Source organism: Triturus cristatus, chromosome 12, assembly GCF_964204655.1.
Source record: "Triturus cristatus chromosome 12, aTriCri1.1, whole genome shotgun sequence".
Taxonomy (NCBI): Eukaryota; Metazoa; Chordata; class Amphibia; order Caudata; family Salamandridae; genus Triturus; species Triturus cristatus.
Genome location: NC_140595.1, coordinates 729907545 through 729925883, shown reverse-complemented (window position 1 = coordinate 729925883; position 18339 = coordinate 729907545). Strand labels below are relative to the sequence as shown.

General features: G+C 53.7%; 1 protein-coding gene across 2 annotated transcripts in view; it reads left to right on the top strand.

The window, feature by feature from the left end:
• Window positions 1-388: 388 nt before the first annotated feature.
• LOC146782612 (beta-galactoside alpha-2,6-sialyltransferase 1-like) overlaps window positions 389-18339 on the top strand; it is a 137810-nt gene continuing 119859 nt past the window's right edge. Inside the window, exon 1 of one of the 2 annotated variants that reach the window (XM_085637780.1) lies at window positions 389-616. The gene's annotated coding sequence lies outside the window, so the exon portion shown is untranslated. The remainder of the gene's footprint in view (window positions 617-18339) is intronic. The other variant, XM_085637781.1, reaches the window with a different exon arrangement.

The window sequence follows — 18339 nt, the reverse complement described above, 5'->3', positions numbered from 1 at the left end:
CGCCCACAATCTTACTGACCAAGCTACGCCCCCGAAAGTACAGCTGCACTGCTGTTTTCAGTACTAAGTGAGAAATCCGAGCACAGGTGAAAACAGAGTCTGCAAAAGATTTGCATATTTTCCACTTGAAGTACATCTTGAAGCTCTAGCCCCAACACTTTCAAATTTCACCAGCCGCCACTGTTACTTCTACCTCATCATCTCCCTCATCCTTATCACCCTGTCTCACTGGTCCTCGCCTCCCTCCCTGCCTTCCGTAGTCCTCCTCTCTGCATTGATACCGCTGGTCACGTGACGATGCTGCGGTTGCTGCTTCCTGCTCCTCCCAGTATCTGATGTTTCTAATTCTCGGTCCCCTCTGCTGTTTAGCATTCCGCGACCACCTCTCTCTCTCTCACACGCACACACCCTCTAGCCGTCTCTCCTCCCCAGCTCCTCTCGGTGTGCGCGCTCCCCCTGTCGGCACAGCTCTTATCTCTCCGCCCCGCCCACAGCCCCATTGGCGGCTGATGCCTTGTGATTGATTCCCTGAGCACCTCGGCTGCGTCACTCACTTAGCAGCATGCCCCCCCCACAGGAATTCGGTTACTGGCAATAGGGGAGTCGGGCAGGGTAGGTGAGTGCACGCGCGAGACCCTGTTCTCCCCTGGCCCCCATCGCGCACTTTCCTTGGTCCGCATCCCTTCTTCATCCCTATTCCCTACCCTCGCATCATTGACCACAAGTTCACCTTCCTTTGTCCTTCATCTCTGCATATTACGTCTCGCGCACCTCGCAGAGCACAGCCTCTCTATTGTGTGAATGAAGTGGCATTGCTGCAGCCTCGCTGTACCTGTTCTTGTGTTGTAAGGGGTTCTTGCGTTGCTGCAGCCGCGCTGTACCTGTTCTTGTGTTTTAAGGGGTTCTTGCGTTGCTGCAGCCGCGCTGTACCTGTTCTTGTGTGCTTTAAGGATTTCTTGCATTGCTACAGCCGCGCTGTACCTGTTCTTGGGTTTTAAGGGGTTCTTGCGTTGCTGCAGCCGCGCTGAACCTGTTCTGTGTGCTTTAAGGATTTCTTGCATTGCTGCAGCCGCGCTGTACCTGTTCTGTGTGCTTTAGGGTTTATGCATTGCTGCAGCCGCGCTGTACATGTTCTTGTGTTTTAAGGGAAGCTTGCATTGCTGCAGCCGCGCTGTACATGTTCTTGTGTTTTAAGGGAAGCTTGCATTGCTGCAGCTATGCTGTATTTGTTCTTTGTGTTTTAAGGGAAGCTTGCATTGCTGCAGCTATGTTTTACTTGTTCTTTGTGTTTTAAGGGAAGCTTGCATTGCTGCAGCCGCGCTGTACATGTTCTTGTGTTTTAAGGGAAGCTTGCATTGCTGCAGCTATGCTGTATTTGTTCTTTGTGTTTTAAGGGGAGGTTGCTTTGCTGCAGCTATGCTGTACTTGTTCTTTGTGTTTTAAAGGAAGTTTGGATTGCTGCAGCTATGCTGTACTTTTTTATTGTGTTTTAAGGGAGGCTTGCATTGCTGCAGCTATGCTGTACTTGTTCTCTGTGTTTTGAGGGAAGCTTGTATTGCTGCAGCTATGCTGTACTTGTTCTTTGTGTTTCAAGGGTAGCTTGCATTGCTGCAGCTATGCTGTATTGTTCTTTATGTTTTAAGGGTTTCTTGCATTGCTGCAGCTATGCTGTACTTGATTTTTGTGTTTTAAGGGAAGCTTGCATTGCTGCAGCTATGCTGTATTGTTCTTTATGTTTTAAGGGTTTCTTGCATTGCTGCAGCTATGCTGTACTTGATTTATGTGTTATAAGGGAAGCTTGCATTGCTGCGGCTATGCTGTACTCGTACTTTGTGTTTTAAGGGGTTCTTGCATTGCTGCAGCCGCACTTTACCTGTTCTGTGTGCTTTAGGGTTTATGCATTGCTGCAGCTATGCTGTACTTGTTCTTTGTGTTTTAAGGGAAGTTTGGATTGCTGCAGCTATGCTGTACTTGTTCTTTGTGTTTTAAGGGTAGCAAGCATTGCTGCAGCTATGCTGTACTTGTTCTTTGTGTTTTAAGGGAATCATGCATTGCTGCAGCCGCGCTGTACCTGTTCTGTGTGCTTTAAGGGTTTATGCATTGCTGCAGCTATGCTGTACTTATTTTTTGTGTTTTAAGGGAAGCTTGCATTGCTGCAGCCGTGCTGTACCTGTGGTGTGTGTTTCCAGGGTTTCTTGTATTGGTGCAGCCATACCGCACCTGTTCTGTGTGTTTGACGGAAGCTTGCATTGCTGCAAACCATACTGTGTCTATTCTGCATGTCTGAGGTATGTTTGCACTGCTACTGCCAGGAATCCGTACGTAGTTTGTTTCTTTGAAGCATGCTCACACTGCTGCGAGTCTTACCACCGAGGCAAGCTTGCATTACAGATGGCGGCTGTGCACCGGATATATACACAGGATTGATGCTTACACTGTCACAACTCTTGCAGTGCATGTGTGTGAAAGGGAAGCTTGCATTGCGAAGGCCCTGCTTCAGCTGTTTTGTACTGCCTGCCTCAAGGCACAAGTCCTAAAAAAAGAACTGGGGGGCTCTCCGAGTTAGGTAGTATCACAGGAAGTGACATCATGGTGCGTGACATCACGGTGTGTGACATCACATCACAGGAAGTGACATCACAGGCCTGCATTCAACTAAATCTCTTGCTTGGTCCAGCTGGGTAATTCCCTCTGTCAGACACACACTGAAACTGCATCACCTTTTCGTTCACATGGTTACTCAGTCCCCCCCTTACTCTCCAACTCACATAATATTTTCTGCTTAGAGTCACTTCCCCCCTCTACTACTGCCGCTCTCTCTTAGTCACTGTACATGTCTCCCCACCTTTCCCTCCATCCTCTTCACTCCACTCACCAAGAATCGGCCCAAAACATGCCCAGAGGCGCATTGGGAGAGCGGAAGTACAGTGGTGAGAGGGAGTTTAGGAGGGAATCGAGAGAGGCGAAGGTGAGGGAGGTGGGTTTGGTGAGTGACAAGCAGGGATATGAAGAGACAACAAGATGGGAGTGGAGATGGGCGGTGACCCGCAGTCCGAGAAATTTCTAGGATTCAGCCGCAATCACCTGGAAATGCTTGGTTGGTTTGCTCTTATCACGATTTTGATGAGCAGGGTGGACTGCGTTTTGATTAGCAGGGTGGACGCTGTCCACCCTGTAAAAGTAGTGGGGGACTCCACCACGCACGTGTACCCCATACTCATGCCCTGTGCTGCTTTGATAGACGTATTTTGCTGTGGCGTCCCCGCCCCAACTGTTTTGTGCATGAGGGAAGATTGCATTGCTGCTGTTTATGGCTCACATGATTGTAAGGGCAGAGAGCTGTACTGTTGGCCATACTGTCCCTACTTTCCCCCTGAAGTATGTTGACACTGCTGCGAGTCATACCATAGAGGCAAGCTTGCATTACTGATGGCTGATGTGCACTGGTTATATACACATGACTAATACTTACACTGACACAACTCTTGCAGTACATGTGTGAAAAAGAAGCTTGCATTGCTGATGGCCCTGTTCTACTTTATTGCGCTGGTGTACCCGCCGGCCTGTTTAACACTTGCAAAAACAACAGTTGATGGACAGAATGCAGAACAATGTCATACATTCACCCCAGTACAGAGATCTGGGCCTAAATCCATCATTTTTTTGCTCAACATGCCATTCCAGTTTGAACCCAGGTATATGCAAATCAGTCTTGACCCTGTGCCTCATGGGAACAGTCCAGCCTGAACTGCCAAGCCAGGTCCTCCCTGGACTGGAAACGAGCATCCTAGGACCGGTTTCGGGGTTTCACCCCTCTTCAGCCAGGATAGCTTGATTCCAGTGGCATGGAGAGCACGGGACCCACATCTGGGTATACCCTTCCTACTCCGGGTGACAAATGCAAAAACAACAGTTGATGGACAGAATGCAGAACAATGTTATACATTCACCCCAGTACAGAGATCTGGGCCTAAATCCATCATTTTTTTGCTCACCATGCCATTCCAGTTTGAACCCAACCATATGCAAATCAGTCTTGACCCTGTGCCTCGTGGGAACAGTCCAGCCCGAACTGCCAAGCCAGGTCCTCCCTGGACTGGAAACAAGCATCCTAGGACCGGTTTCGGGATTTCAACCCTCTTCAGCCAGGATAGCTTGAAACCGGTCCCAGGATGCTTGTTTCCGGTCCTGGGATGACATGGCTTGGCAGTTCGGGCTGGACTGTTCCCATGAGGCACAGGGTCAGACTGATTTGCATATGGCCATGTCTGAACTGGGGTGTTGGAGTGAGCTAAAGAATGATGATGGATTAAACCCAGATCAGTTGACTGGGGTTGAGTGTTTGATTTGCTCAAACGCTCCATCCATCATCCCCTTTGGTATAACTTTGTTCGCCCTAGGTTGGCAGCGTATGCCCAGACGTGGGGACTTGCTCACTTTGCCACTGGATTCCAGATAGCCTGGCTGATGAGGGTTATAAACCCGAAACCGGTCCCAGGATGCTTGTTTCCGGTCCAGGGAAGACATGGCTTGGTAGTTCGGGCTGGACTGTTCCCATGCGGCACAGGGTCAGACTGATTTGCATATGGCCATGTCTGAACTAGGGTGGTGGAGTGAACTAAAGAGTGATGATGGATTAAACCCAGATCAGTTGACTGGGGGTGAGTGTTTGATTTGCTCAAACGCTCCGTCCATCATCCCCTTTGGTATCGGCCTGTTTAACACTGGCGTCGCCGCCATTCCTGTTTTCTTCCTGAGCGAAGCTTGCATTGCTTCTGCTCATGGCTCACATGGTTGTAAAGGCAGGCGTCTGTACTGTTGCCCACACTGTATCTTCTTTACCTTTGAAGGACGCTTGCTTTGCTGCTGCTTATGGCTCAAATGTTTGTGGAGAGCAGGCAACTCTACTGTTATCCGTACTGTACCTACTTTACCTTTGAAGGAAGCTTGCACTGCCGCTGCCTACGGCTCACGTGAGTGTAGAGGGCAGGCAGCTATACTGTTGCCCGTACTGTATCTATTTTACATTTGAAGGAAGCTTGCACTGCCGCTGCTTACGGCTCACATGAGTGTGGAGGGCAGGCAGCTCTACTGTTGGCCCGAACTGTCCTTACTTTACCTTTGAAGGAAGCTTGCACTGTCGCTGTTTACGGCTCACGCGTGTGTGGAGGGCAGGCAGCTCTACTGTTGCCCATACTGTACCTACTTTACCTTTGAAGGAAGCTTGCATTGCTACTGCTTACGGCTCACATATGTGTGGTGGGCAGGCAGCTCTACTGTTGCCGGTACTGTACCTACTTTACTGTTAGAAATGAGGGGGCTCTGGTTGACGCAGGTGTGAACCCACAACGAGCAGGGACCCTTTACTTCTTGTCAGGGCGAAGGATGACTCCCCAGAATAACCCCTGCTCACCCTCTAGGTGCGTGGCGCGAGCAGTCTAGGCTAAGTCTCAGGCGTACACGGTTAAGCAAATGCAATTACACATACAGTAAACCTCTTGCATGCACCACAAACGGACACCAATCAGGAAGTATATAAAAATAAGCTTTTATGTAGTTTCAGCAGATTCAAATACAAGGCCCAGTAACGTTGAACTGATGGGTCCACAATTCTTGGAAATACGGTCAAGTTCTCTTGGTTTTACGGAAAGTTCTTTAGGCGGGCACAAGGTAACTGTAGGCCTCAGCGCACTTCGTGCTGAGGCAGCGCCCAGGGAGCACACAGCAGATGACAGGGAAATAAGAACGTTGCGGACCCTGGATCCGATGCGAGCTCGCGGTCGAGGTCGTAAGTACAGTACCTTGTTTCTTGACGCAAAGGCGGGTGCGGGATTTCAGCGGCTCTTCGACAGAAGAGCGAGGCGGCGTCCGGGGCTCCCACACTTCACGAGGGTGTCTGATCTTCAGGCTCACGACAAGAGCGGGGTGTTGCAGGTGGCGTGTGAACAAAGCGGGGCAGCCGGGCACGCAGATGCGTCCGGGCCGTCCGAGGCTTGGAGATGCTCACAAACGCCGATTCCGGCGGGAGGGTGAAGGTGCACAGCGAGCCTCCAACGAGCGAGGTGACGGGGCAGCCCAGCACAGCGTAGGGGGAGCGGCTCCGACCGAGCGAGGCTCTTCCCAAGGCGGGGGCGGCTAAGCAGTCCTGGTCACGGCTCAAGGAGGGACTGGGGCACGAGGGTCACCTCCGGCGAGGGAAAGGACACCACAGTCCAGCAGCAGGCGAGTGAAGATCAGGTAGAGCCCAATGGTCCTGGGGCTCAGTTCAGGGGGCAAGCTCAGTTCCAAGCCCTTGGAGATCGTTTTCGAAAAGCACAAGTCTTGAAAGTAAAAGTAAAGTAAAAGTCTTCAGCAACAGTTTCTCTTCTCTCCTTTGGCAGCAAGGTCACCACTGCAGGCCAATCCCCCAGGATAGGGACAGTCTTCCTCCTACAGCTTTCCCGGTGCCTCCTCCTCAGGCAGAGATTCTTCTTGGTCAAAAGCGGATCTAGTTTCTTAGGAGCAGGGCTCCTCCATTTATACCACAAATCTTTTGTTCTCCCAGGCCAGGGGGGCCCTTGCCTAGTTCAGTCCGGTTTCTGAGCACTTTGTTTACGTGATGCAGGCTTCTTCTTTCAGAGTGCAGGGCAGAGTCATCAGACGCTCCACAGGGGGTGGAGCCGGCATCGAGGTAGCGGAGCACTGTCCTATTCAGAGCCTAGGAGCACTCCTCCCACCCATCTACCTGTCGATCGTCCTATTCATACCAGGCTACCTAGCCCTGCCCATCTGGGTTCCCCCAGCCCTGTCACTCACACCAGCCAGACATCAGATACACAACACGCAGAGGCGGCTGAAAGGTTTAGGCAAGCAAAGGCCAACTTTCTAAAAGCGGCATTTGCAAACCCGGAATATTAAAATAAACCTTGCGAAAAGATGTACCTTATTATTCCGAGTTCAGGCATACTAAACTCGATCTCCTACCATGTTCCCTGGGTCGGTTAGGATCATAGGGTGTAATAATCCAGGCCGCCCATACTGGCCTATGAGAACAGGGTAGCCTTGCAGTAGTGAACAACAAGATGGCGGTAATTCACTACTAGGACATGCCACGCATCCAGGCTTGTCCTACCTTAGGCGTACAATGCACCCTGCCCGTGGGCCTACCAGAGGGGTGACTAACATGCAGCTAAGGGAAGGGTTTAGGGACTGGCAAGTGTGGGCACTTGCCGGTCAGCATGTCAGTACCAGACTGCACGCAGGTTCTGCGATGGCAGACCTCAGATATATTTTACCGGCCGCTTCTGTGGGTGGCACAACCCGTGCTGCAAGCCCACCAGCGGTGTTCGTATTTACATGCCCTGGCGCCCCTGGCGCACTGTACTGGGGTCTGATAGTAAACCAAACAATCCAATCATGGAATCCAACCAACATATACAATTTACATAGGGAGCACTCGCACCGCGACACTGGTTGGCAGTGGCACAGCGCGCTGAGCGGCCAACACCATAAAAACACATGAGGCACAGTGACAAAAAGAGGAAGGGAGACTCACGCCAAGGTGCCAGGTCTAACACGTGTCCCCTCCAGCTGAAAAGTGGGGAGAACTACCCTACCCCAGGGAGTTCCTCATCACTAAGGCGGAAAAATCTGGACAGACCGTCAGCATTGGCGTGATCTGTACCAGGGCGATGTTCCACCGTGAAATCCATACCCTGTAGGGAAATGGACCACCTCAACAGCTTTGGATTCTCACCCCTCATATGCATCAACCATCTGAGGGGCCTGTGGTCCGTCTGAACCCGGAAGTGAGACCCAAACAAGTAGGGTCTTAGCTTCTTCAGCGCCCAGACCACAGCAAATGCCTCACGCTCAATAGCACTCCACCTTTGTTCCCGTGGAAGTAACCTCCTGCTAAGAAAGGCTACGGGTTGATCTAGGCCCTCCTCATTAATCTGTGAAAGAACAGCCCCCACACCATGCTCTGAAGCGTCTGTCTGAACGATAAACTCTTTGGAGAAGTTGGGAGCCAAGAGCACGGGCGCCGTGCACATAGCAGTTTTCAAGGCCTCAAAAGCTTTCTGACAGGTGTCAGTCCAGATCACTTTCCTGGGCTGCTTCTTCGAAGTCAGCGCGGTCAAGGGGGCAACCAGGTTGCCATACCCCTTGACAAACCTCCTGTAGTACCCGGTGAGACCTAGGAAGGCTCTCACCTCCGTCTGGGTTTTGGGCGCCTCCCAATTCAGGATGGTTTCTATCTTGGGCTGAAGGGGTGCCACCTGGCCACTCCCAACTTGGTGTCCCAAGTACACCACGGAACCCTGCCCGATCTGGCACTTACTCGCCTTGATCGTGAGGCCTGCCTTGCGCAGCGCCATCAACACTTCCCAGAGGTGACGCAAGTGTTCCTCCCAAGTGGAGCTGAACACGGCGATGTCATCCAGGTAGGCTGCACTGAACGAATCCAGCCCAGCCAACACCTGGTTGACCAATCTCTGGAAGGTGGCAGGGGCATTCTTCATCCCAAATGGCATGACCCGGAACTGGTAGTGCCCATCTGGGGTGGAAAATGCTGACCTCTCTTTGGCCCCCTCGGTCAAGGCGATCTGCCAATACCCAGACGTTAAATCAAACGTGCTGAGGTAGTTGGCAGCCCCTAGCCGATCGATGAGCTCATCAGCTCTGGGGATGGGGTGTGCGTCGGTCCTAGTGACCGAATTGAGTCCTCTGTAGTCCACACAGAACCGGAGTTCGGGTGTGGCTCCTGGCGCTGCAGCCTTTGGGACCAAGACCACGGGGCTGGCCCAAGGACTGCTAGAAGACTCAATTACCCCGAGGGCAAACATCTTGGAGACCTCCTCCTTGATGCATGTCCTCACCCTGTCAGTCACCCTGTAGGCCTTGTGCCGCACAGGTGGACTATCCCCAGTGTCCACATCATGGACGCACCAATCAGTGACACCAGGGACCAGGGAAAACAGGTCAGAAAACTGTCCCAGCAACTGGCGACAATCATTCTGTTGCTCAGGGGTCAGGGTGGAAGAGAGGATGACACCATCCACTGACCCATCTTGCTCCTTGGCTGACAGGAGGTCAGGAAGAGGTTCTGTCTCCTCTTCCATTCCAGCATCTGTTGCCAAGAGCATGCCCACTTGGGACCTCTCCAAGTGGGGCTTGAGGCGGTTGACATGTAGGACCCTTAAGGGGTTCCTAGGAGACTTCAGGTCCACCACGTAGGTAACAGGACTCTTGCGCTCCACCACCTCAAAGGGACCGGTCCACTTATCCTGGAGCGCACACGGCTCCACGGGGGCCAAGACCCATACTTTCTGTCCAGGCTGAAGCTCTACCAGAGTGGCATTCTGGTCGTACCACCGCTTCATCTCCTCCTGGCTGGCTTCCAGATTTGCCTCAGCAAGTTGCCTGAATCGCCTAGTCTGATTCCTGAAGGCCAGCATGTAACTATATACATTCTGGGGAGGCTTCCTGGGAGATTGCTCCCAGCCTTCTTTGACCAGACTTAGAGGTCCTCTGACTGGGTGACCATACAGAAGCTCAAAGGGACTGAACCCCAGAGACTTCTGTGGCACCTCACGGTAAGCGAAGAGAAGGCATGGTAAGAGGACGTCCCACTTACGCCTCATGGCTCCTTCTAGGCCCATTATCATGCCTTTGAGGGTTCGGTTGAATCTCTCAACCAACCCGTTTCCTTGGGGGTGGTAAGGGGTGGTGAACTTGTAGGTTACACCACACTCTTGCCAAAGAGACTTCATGTACTTGGACATGAAATTGGTACCCCGGTCAGACACCACTTCTAGAGGGAATCCCACTCGGGAGAAAATTCCCATCAGTGCCCGTCCCACCACGGGGGCCGTCACTGTCCTTAGAGGAATGGCTTCCGGGTACCGGGTGGCATGGTCCACCAGGACCAGGATGAACCTATTGCCCATCGCTGTCCTGGGGTCCAGTGGCCCTACAATGTCAATCCCCACTCGCTGGAATGGGGTACCGACCACAGGGAATGGCTGGAGTGGAGCCTTCTGCTTCCTTCCACTCTTTCCACTTGCCTGGCAAGTCTGGCATGTCCTGCAGTGAGTATCTGAACTCCTGCGCATTTGAGGCCAATAAAAGTGGGTGACAAGCCTTTCAAAGGTCTTGTCCTGCCCCAAATGCCCTGCCAATGGCACATCGTGAGCCAGCCCCAGTAGGAAGGCTCTGAAGTCCTGGGGTACCACCAGCGCACGGGCTGACCCAGGCTCAGCAACCTTAGGCTCTGTATATAGGAGGTCGTTCTCCCAGTAAACGAAATGTGATCCTGACTGATCACCTGCGGCCTGGTCTGCAGCCTGCTGCCGCATACCCACGAGAGAAGGGCACTCCTTCTGTGCCTTGCAAAAGTCCTCCCTGGTGGGACCCCCTTCCTGCTGCCAATGGGTCAGCTCCGGCAGGTCTCCCAGTTCAGCTATCTGCTCCCCTGTAGGCTCCAGGGCATCCCCCTCAAGGTCTGCTTCCTCCTGGACCGTGGGAACTTCAGGGGCCGGCTTCCCGCGCCCCTTGCTCCTTCTCTCTGAGGCCGGTTCCTGGGCCTCCCTCTCAGGCTCCAGGACCTCTTGAGTACCTCTACTGGCTGGCATGGACCGTGTGGTGACACACGCCCAATCCGGCATACCCAACATCTCCAGGTGAGCACTCCGCTCCACCTTAGCCCAAGGTGAGCTCTCCAAATCGTTCCCTAACAAACAGTCTACAGGCATGGCGGGCCTCACAGCTACCTGAAGAGTACCAGAGACCCCCCCCCACTCAAAGGGAACCTGAGCCACCTTGCAGTGTCTCTCTGTGTTGTCAGCGGCAACAACGGGATAGAATGCATTGGGGACCACCTGCTCCTGAGACACCAGGTGACACCTGACAGCTGTCACACTGGCTCCTGTATCTCTAAGAGCTTCCACTCTATGGCCATTTATGGTCACCCACTGCCTGTACTTCTTAGTGTTCTCAGGCAGCTGGGTTGGAGGGACCACTTCACGGTCTCCTAGCGAGACCAGGGACATTTCTGCGGGACCCCACCCACCTTGGACATCCCTCTCCTCCCCCAAGGCTACACTAGTCACCTGCCGGGGTGGAGCACCAGTGGGTGCTGGTTTACCAAACAATGGACACTTTACATCAGAGGCAAAATGCCCCAAATTGTTACACCTGTAACATCTTACGGGCCCCTTTTGAACAGGAGGACCTGTCGGGGCCCCGGTCGGTTTCTGGGGTGGGGGAGGCTGAGAACCCTTCCCTTGGTTCCCTTGGGGACTATTTTGGGGCCCTTTTTGGAACTGCTTCTGTTTACCCCTGTCCCCCCCACTCTTCTGCTGGGGACCCTGCCCACCTTTGGCGGAATCTCCCACGGTACCCTTGTGGACCCTGGTACTGACCCAGCGGTCCGCCTCCTCAGCAAGCTTCCTCGGGTTAGTCAGCTTACTATCGATCAGGTGCTGGCGTAGCTCAGGAAAACAATTACTGGACAAGTGCTCCCATGCCATTAAATCAAGAAGCCCTTGATAATCATTTACCTTACTACCCTTTACCCAACCATCCAGCGCTCTGCAAAAGAAAGTCACATACTCCACATACGTACTGTTGGGAATCTTAGTGCAACCCCTGAACCTCTGTCTATATAACTCAGGGGTCAACCCATACCTAGCCATCAACGCTTCCTTCATATGGGCATAGGAATTACGAACATCAACAGGTAAATCTAACAGTGTGTCCCGCCCTTCACTCAGGAACCTTCCCCACAACCCCGCTCCCCAATCTTTCTCAGGGACCCGGTGGGAAGACATGGCTACCTCGTAGGCTCTGAACCACTGCCCGATGTCGTCATTCCTGAAGAACTCCTTCACTACATCCTTGGGAATATAAACTCTTGGTTCCGCCGGTACTGGCGGTGTGCTGCCACCAGAGGGATTAAGCTCCAAACTTTTTGCTTTCAGCTCCAGCTCCCTCAGCTTCATGTCATGCTCTAATTGTAGTTTCTTTTCTTCCATGGCTAATCTTTGTTTTTCCATATCCATCTGCCCATGAAGTTTTGCCATTTCCACCTCGTGTGCCCGGGTTGCGGCCCTGTCTGCCAACTCTTCTGGCGACAGGCACCTGCCAAACTCATGGACACTTTCTGGTGGAACCACTTCCACCTGATTCTCTGGTGCCTTTGACTCATACCAGGCCCTCAGCGCCTTCACAAATTGGGTCTTGTTTTTCAATCCAGTCTGGGCAATCCTGAACTTGGAGCAAAGACCTTTCAAGTCTTCATTGGTACGATTCTGAAGTGCGTCTTCCTCCCAATCTACGTCTTCAAATCCAGAGATTATGGAAGCCGCTCTTCCGGCTGAAAGTGAACCAGGCATGGCTCTAGCAACGGAGACTCTTGGCAAAACAAAAACAAATGCTAGCCTTGTGGCTGTGTTACTGGTCTGCTCTCACTACGTGGTGATCAGTGATTCACTATACGCAAACCACAAATGCAAATCCGTAAATCCTCACCGCTGCCACCAATGTTAGAAATGAGGGGGCTCTGGTTGACGCAGGTGTGAACCCACAACAAGCAGGGACCCTTTACTTCTTGTCAGGGCGAAGGATGACTCCCCAGAATAACCCCTGCTCACCCTCTAGGTGCGTGGCGCGAGCAGTCTAGGCTAAGTCTCAGGCGTACACGGTTAAGCAAATGCAATTACACATACAGTAAACCTCTTGCATGCACCACAAACGGACACCAATCAGGAAGTATATAAAAATAAGCTTTTATGTAGTTTCAGCAGATTCAAATACAAGGCCCAGTAACGTTGAACTGATGGGGCCACAATTCTTGGAAATACGGTCAAGTTCTCTTGGTTTTACGGAAAGTTCTTTAGGCGGGCACAAGGTAACTGTAGGCCTCAGCGCACTTCGTGCTGAGGCAGCGCCCAGGGAGCACACAGCAGATGACAGGGAAATAAGAACGTTGCGGACCCTGGATCCGATGCGAGCTCGCGGTCGAGGTCGTAAGTACAGTACCTTGTTTCTTGACGCAAAGGCGGGTGCGGGATTTCAGCGGCTCTTCGACAGAAGAGCGAGGCGGCGTCCGGGGCTCCCACACTTCACGAGGGTGTCTGATCTTCAGGCTCACGACAAGAGCGGGGTGTTGCAGGTGGCGTGTGAACAAAGCGGGGCAGCCGGGCACGCAGATGCGTCCGGGCCGTCCGAGGCTTGGAGATGCTCACAAACGCCGATTCCGGCGGGAGGGTGAAGGTGCACAGCGAGCCTCCAACGAGCGAGGTGACGGGGCAGCCCAGCACAGCGTAGGGGGAGCGGCTCCGACCGAGCGAGGCTCTTCCCAAGGCGGGGGCGGCTAAGCAGTCCTGGTCACGGCTCAAGGAGGGACTGGGGCACGAGGGTCACCTCCGGCGAGGGAAAGGACACCACAGTCCAGCAGCAGGCGAGTGAAGATCAGGTAGAGCCCAATGGTCCTGGGGCTCAGTTCAGGGGGCAAGCTCAGTTCCAAGCCCTTGGAGATCGTTTTGGAAAAGCACAAGTCTTGAAAGTAAAAGTAAAGTAAAAGTCTTCAGCAACAGTTTCTCTTCTCTCCTTTGGCAGCAAGGTCACCACTGCAGGCCAATCCCCCAGGATAGGGACAGTCTTCCTCCTACAGCTTTCCCGGTGCCTCCTCCTCAGGCAGAGATTCTTCTTGGTCAAAAGCGGATCTAGTTTCTTAGGAGCAGGGCTCCTCCATTTATACCACAAATCTTTTGTTCTCCCAGGCCAGGGGGGCCCTTGCCTAGTTCAGTCCGGTTTCTGAGCACTTTGTTTACGTGATGCAGGCTTCTTCTTTCAGAGTGCAGGGCAGAGTCATCAGACGCTCCACAGGGGGTGGAGCCGGCATCGAGGTAGCGGAGCACTGTCCTATTCAGAGCCTAGGAGCACTCCTCCCACCCATCTACCTGTCGATCGTCCTATTCATACCAGGCTACCTAGCCCTGCCCATCTGGGTTCCCCCAGCCCTGTCACTCACACCAGCCAGACATCAGATACACAACACGCAGAGGCGGCTGAAAGGTTTAGGCAAGCAAAGGCCAACTTTCTAAAAGCGGCATTTGCAAACCCGGAATATTAAAATAAACCTTGCGAAAAGATGTACCTTATTATTCCGAGTTCAGGCATACTAAACTCGATCTCCTACCATGTTCCCTGGGTCGGTTAGGATCATAGGGTGTAATAATCCAGGCCGCCCATACTGGCCTATGAGAACAGGGTAGCCTTGCAGTAGTGAACAACAAGATGGCGGTAATTCACTACTAGGACATGCCACGCATCCAGGCTTGTCCTACCTTAGGCGTACAATGCACCCTGCCCGTGGGCCTACCAGAGGGGTGACTAACATGCAGCTAAGGGAAGGGTTTAGGGACTGGCAAGTGTGGGCACTTGCCGGTCAGCATGTCAGTACCAGACTGCACGCAGGTTCTGCGATGGCAGACCTCAGATATATTTTACCGGCCGCTTCTGTGGGTGGCACAACCCGTGCTGCAAGCCCACCAGCGGTGTTCGTATTTACATGCCCTGGCGCCCCTGGCGCACTGTACTGGGGTCTGATAGTAAACCAAACAATCCAATCATGGAATCCAACCAACATATACAATTTACATAGGGAGCACTCGCACCGCGACACTGGTTGGCAGTGGCACAGCGCGCTGAGCGGCCAACACCATAAAAACACATGAGGCACAGTGACAAAAAGAGGAAGGGAGACTCACGCCAAGGTGCCAGGTCTAACATTTACCTTTGAAGGAAGCTTGCACTGCCGCTGCTCACGGCTCACGTGTGTGGAGGGCAGGCAGCTCTACTGTTGGTCGTACTGTGCCTACTTTACCTTTGAAGGAAGCTTGCAGTGCAGCTGCTTATGGCTCACATGTATGTGGGGGGCTGGCAGCTCTGCTGTTGCCCATACTGTACCTACTTTCCCTTTGAAGGAAACTTGCACTGCCGCTGCCTATGGCTCACATGTGTGTGGAGGGCATGATGCTCTGCTGTTGCCCATACTGTACCTACTTTACCTCTGAAGGAAGCTTGCATTGCTGCTGCTTACAGCTCACATGTGTGTGGAGGGCAGGCAGCTCTACTGTTGTCTGTACTGTACCTACTTTACCTTTGAAGGAAGCTTGTACTGCCACTGCTCATGACTCACATGTGTGTGGAGGACAGGCAGCTCTACTGTTGTCTGTACTGTACCTGCTTTACCTTTGAAGGAAGCTTGCACTGCCACTGCTCACGGCTCACGTGAGTGTGGAGGGCAGGCAGCTCTACTGTTGCCTGTACTGTACATACTTTACATTTGAAGGAATCTTGCACTGCAGCTGCTTACGGTTCACATGTTTGTGGAGGGCAGGCAGCTCTACTGTTTTTAAAAAATTTTTTTTAAGTTTCAAAAACCTTTATTTAACAATAAGTAAGCAGACAGGTCAGCACAGCAGGAAGTCACATAGCAATGTGTTACCCCCCCTGATCCACAGGAGGTGGGGGGGGGGAAAGAGGGAGGTGCAGTATACAGGTACACGGCCATTTAGCCGACATCCCGGAGGACCGGCGGCGTTTCAGGGAGATCTACCCACCAGGTATCCCATTGCCTATACTGCAAATATTAGTGGCAGCACCAGCCCTCAGACCCCGCTACGGACCGTCATGTATGTGGGGCGGTTCCACCAGCAACCTCCTTCACCAGCTAACCTGAGCCAGTCCCTGAGTTTCTGTTAAACAAGACCCAACTCCCCTCCTCCCATCCCACCCACCCCGCGCACGTCGTCTCATCACACTCGCATCTGCGTACTGTCCTATCTGCCGTCCCTGCCTCCGGCTTTAAGCGGGCAAAGCAGCGCTCCACTCTCAGTTCGCCGTCCACTCCGCATCCACTCTCCGTCTCCCCCGCACTTCCACTCAAAGCATGCCACGTCCCTCCGGGTAATGCCCCGCAGCACACTCAGCCCACAGGCTCGCCTCCTAAGCGTCACGCCAACCCTCCATCCAGTCAAACGTCATCCAGCGTGCTCTCCAGTATCACACCTGCCTCCGCCTCGCCGTGTGCATCATGTCCGTTGTCCTGTGACGCTCCCCGGCTCGCCCCCTCGGCTTCCCCAGCCGTCAGATATGTTCTGTACAGTCCCCAAAAGTTCTTGGGCCGGCTTTTCGGGGGCAACAATTCACCATATGTCTCCGCTTGCGTGCAGCAGTACAGCATATCTCTGACCCAGCGTTTTTTGGTGGGGAGCAGCCCCCTCATCCAGCACAATGCCACAACTCGCCGAGCCATTAGAAGCGCTATATCCGTCAGACGTCTGAGCGCCCGCGGGAGTGGCCTGGAGAAACCCAGCAACGCCAGCGCCGGGTTAGGCTGTATGTCCTTTTCTAGTATCTGGCTCAGTTCCAGGAACACCGCTGTCCAGAACCGGGCTATACCCGGACAGTGCCAGGCCATGTGTATGAAGTCCGCTACCGGGACATGGCAGCGTTTGCACTCCGCCGATGGGCGAAGCCCATACCTGTGTAGTCTCTCTGGGGTGTAATAGACCCGCTGCAGGAACTTAAAGTGTATCAGTCGGTGCCTACCGTTTAGCGACACCCTTTTAGTGCTAGAGCAGCAGTAGGCCCACATCTCGTCCGTTATTTCCATTTGTAGGTCGGCCTGCCACCCCCGTCGCGCCGCCGAGCACTCAGGCGCCCGGTGCTGGTCCCCAAGTTTTTTGAGAGCCGAAACGAGTTTGGCTGGGGCCACCGTTTTGATGACATATGTGAGTTCCGGGACCTCCGGCGGCTCCTCCAGGCCCGGCCCCAGCAGGGCTGACAGCGCACCACGGATCCTATGGAAGTGGAAGCGCTGGAGCTGGGTAGCCCCAGTTCCGGGCCGAGCAAATCTGTTCCCACGTTTTAACCACCCCATCCTGGAACAGGTCCGCCAGTTTGGCGACGCCCAAGGTGCCCAGTGCACGCCTCACCCCCGCGTCCCTCAGTGGGGGGAGCCAGATCGCCCACTCCACTCTCATCAGCGGGGAATACAGTAGATCGCAGTCCTGCGCCCTCCGAATCGCATGCCATGCATGATTCGTGGCCCTGAGGGAGTCCAATGTTCCCACCCTGCGGTCCACCGACTGGAAGACAGTAGCCGGGAGGGGAAGCGGTTCCGCAAATAGCCGCTCCATCAGCACGTGAGGTACATCCGTAGTGGCGTGGATCCATGTATGTAGGTGGTCCGCCTGCGCTATCCTATAATACCTTTCCAGGTCAGGGGCCCCAAGCCCCCCCATCTCGTAGGGGAGCGTCAGAACCTTCCACTGCACCCTGGGCTGCTTACCGCCCCAGGCCAGCCGCACCAGAGTCCGGGTCAGCTGCGCAAAGAAAGCCTTAGAGAGTACCACAGGGATGTTCGCGAAGAGGAACAGAAATCTCGGCAGAACCACCATATTCATGATGGCCACTCTGCCCATCAGCGACAGAGGGAGTTTGATCCACACCTCTACGTCGTCGACAAGTTTGGAGTAGGCTACCCCATAGTTTTCCCGGAGCAGGACCTCCGGGTCCCTGTGCAGCTGGATCCCCAAGTATCGGACGGAGTCCGTTGTCCACTGGAGGGGATATTCCATGGGGAACGGCACTGTGAGCGGAGTCAGTGGGAACGCCAGCGACTTATTCCAGTTCACCTGGAGGCCCGAGAGGGCCCCAAACCGGACTACCTCTCTCAGCACGGAGGAGAGATTCTCCTCCGGGTTGCGGACATAGAGCAACGTATCGTCCGCGTAGGTAGAGATGCAAATCCGATAGGAAGGGAAGTTGATACCTTCAAATTGATGATACTCCCGCATAGCGCACGCCAGCGGCTCCGCCACCAGAGCGTATAAGAGGGGAGAAAGGGGGCACCCCTGCCGAGTACCCCTGGAGACAGCGAAGGCGTCCGTGACTCGGTCCCCTATGCGCAGCCTGGCCGTGGGTCTAAAATATAGTGCACCCACCATCTGCATGAACGGTTCTCCCAGCCCTAGTTTCCTCAGGACTCTCACCATGAAGGGCCACTCGACAGAGTCAAATGCCTTCTCCATGTCAAGGAAAATCGCCAAGGCTTTACCTCCCGGGTGCACATGCTGCATGGCTCCAAGGACTGTGCGAATGTTGTAAGTGAGGTTCCTGGACGGGATGAACCCCGCCTGCTCCGGGGCCACCAGCTCCGGCACCAGCAGCGCCAGACGCGTAGCAAGGACCTTTGCGTACAGCTTGGCGTCAACATTTATCAGGGAAAGCGGCCTGTACGAGCCGCACAGGTTCGGGGGCCGCCCCGGCTTCAGAATGGTGACAAGC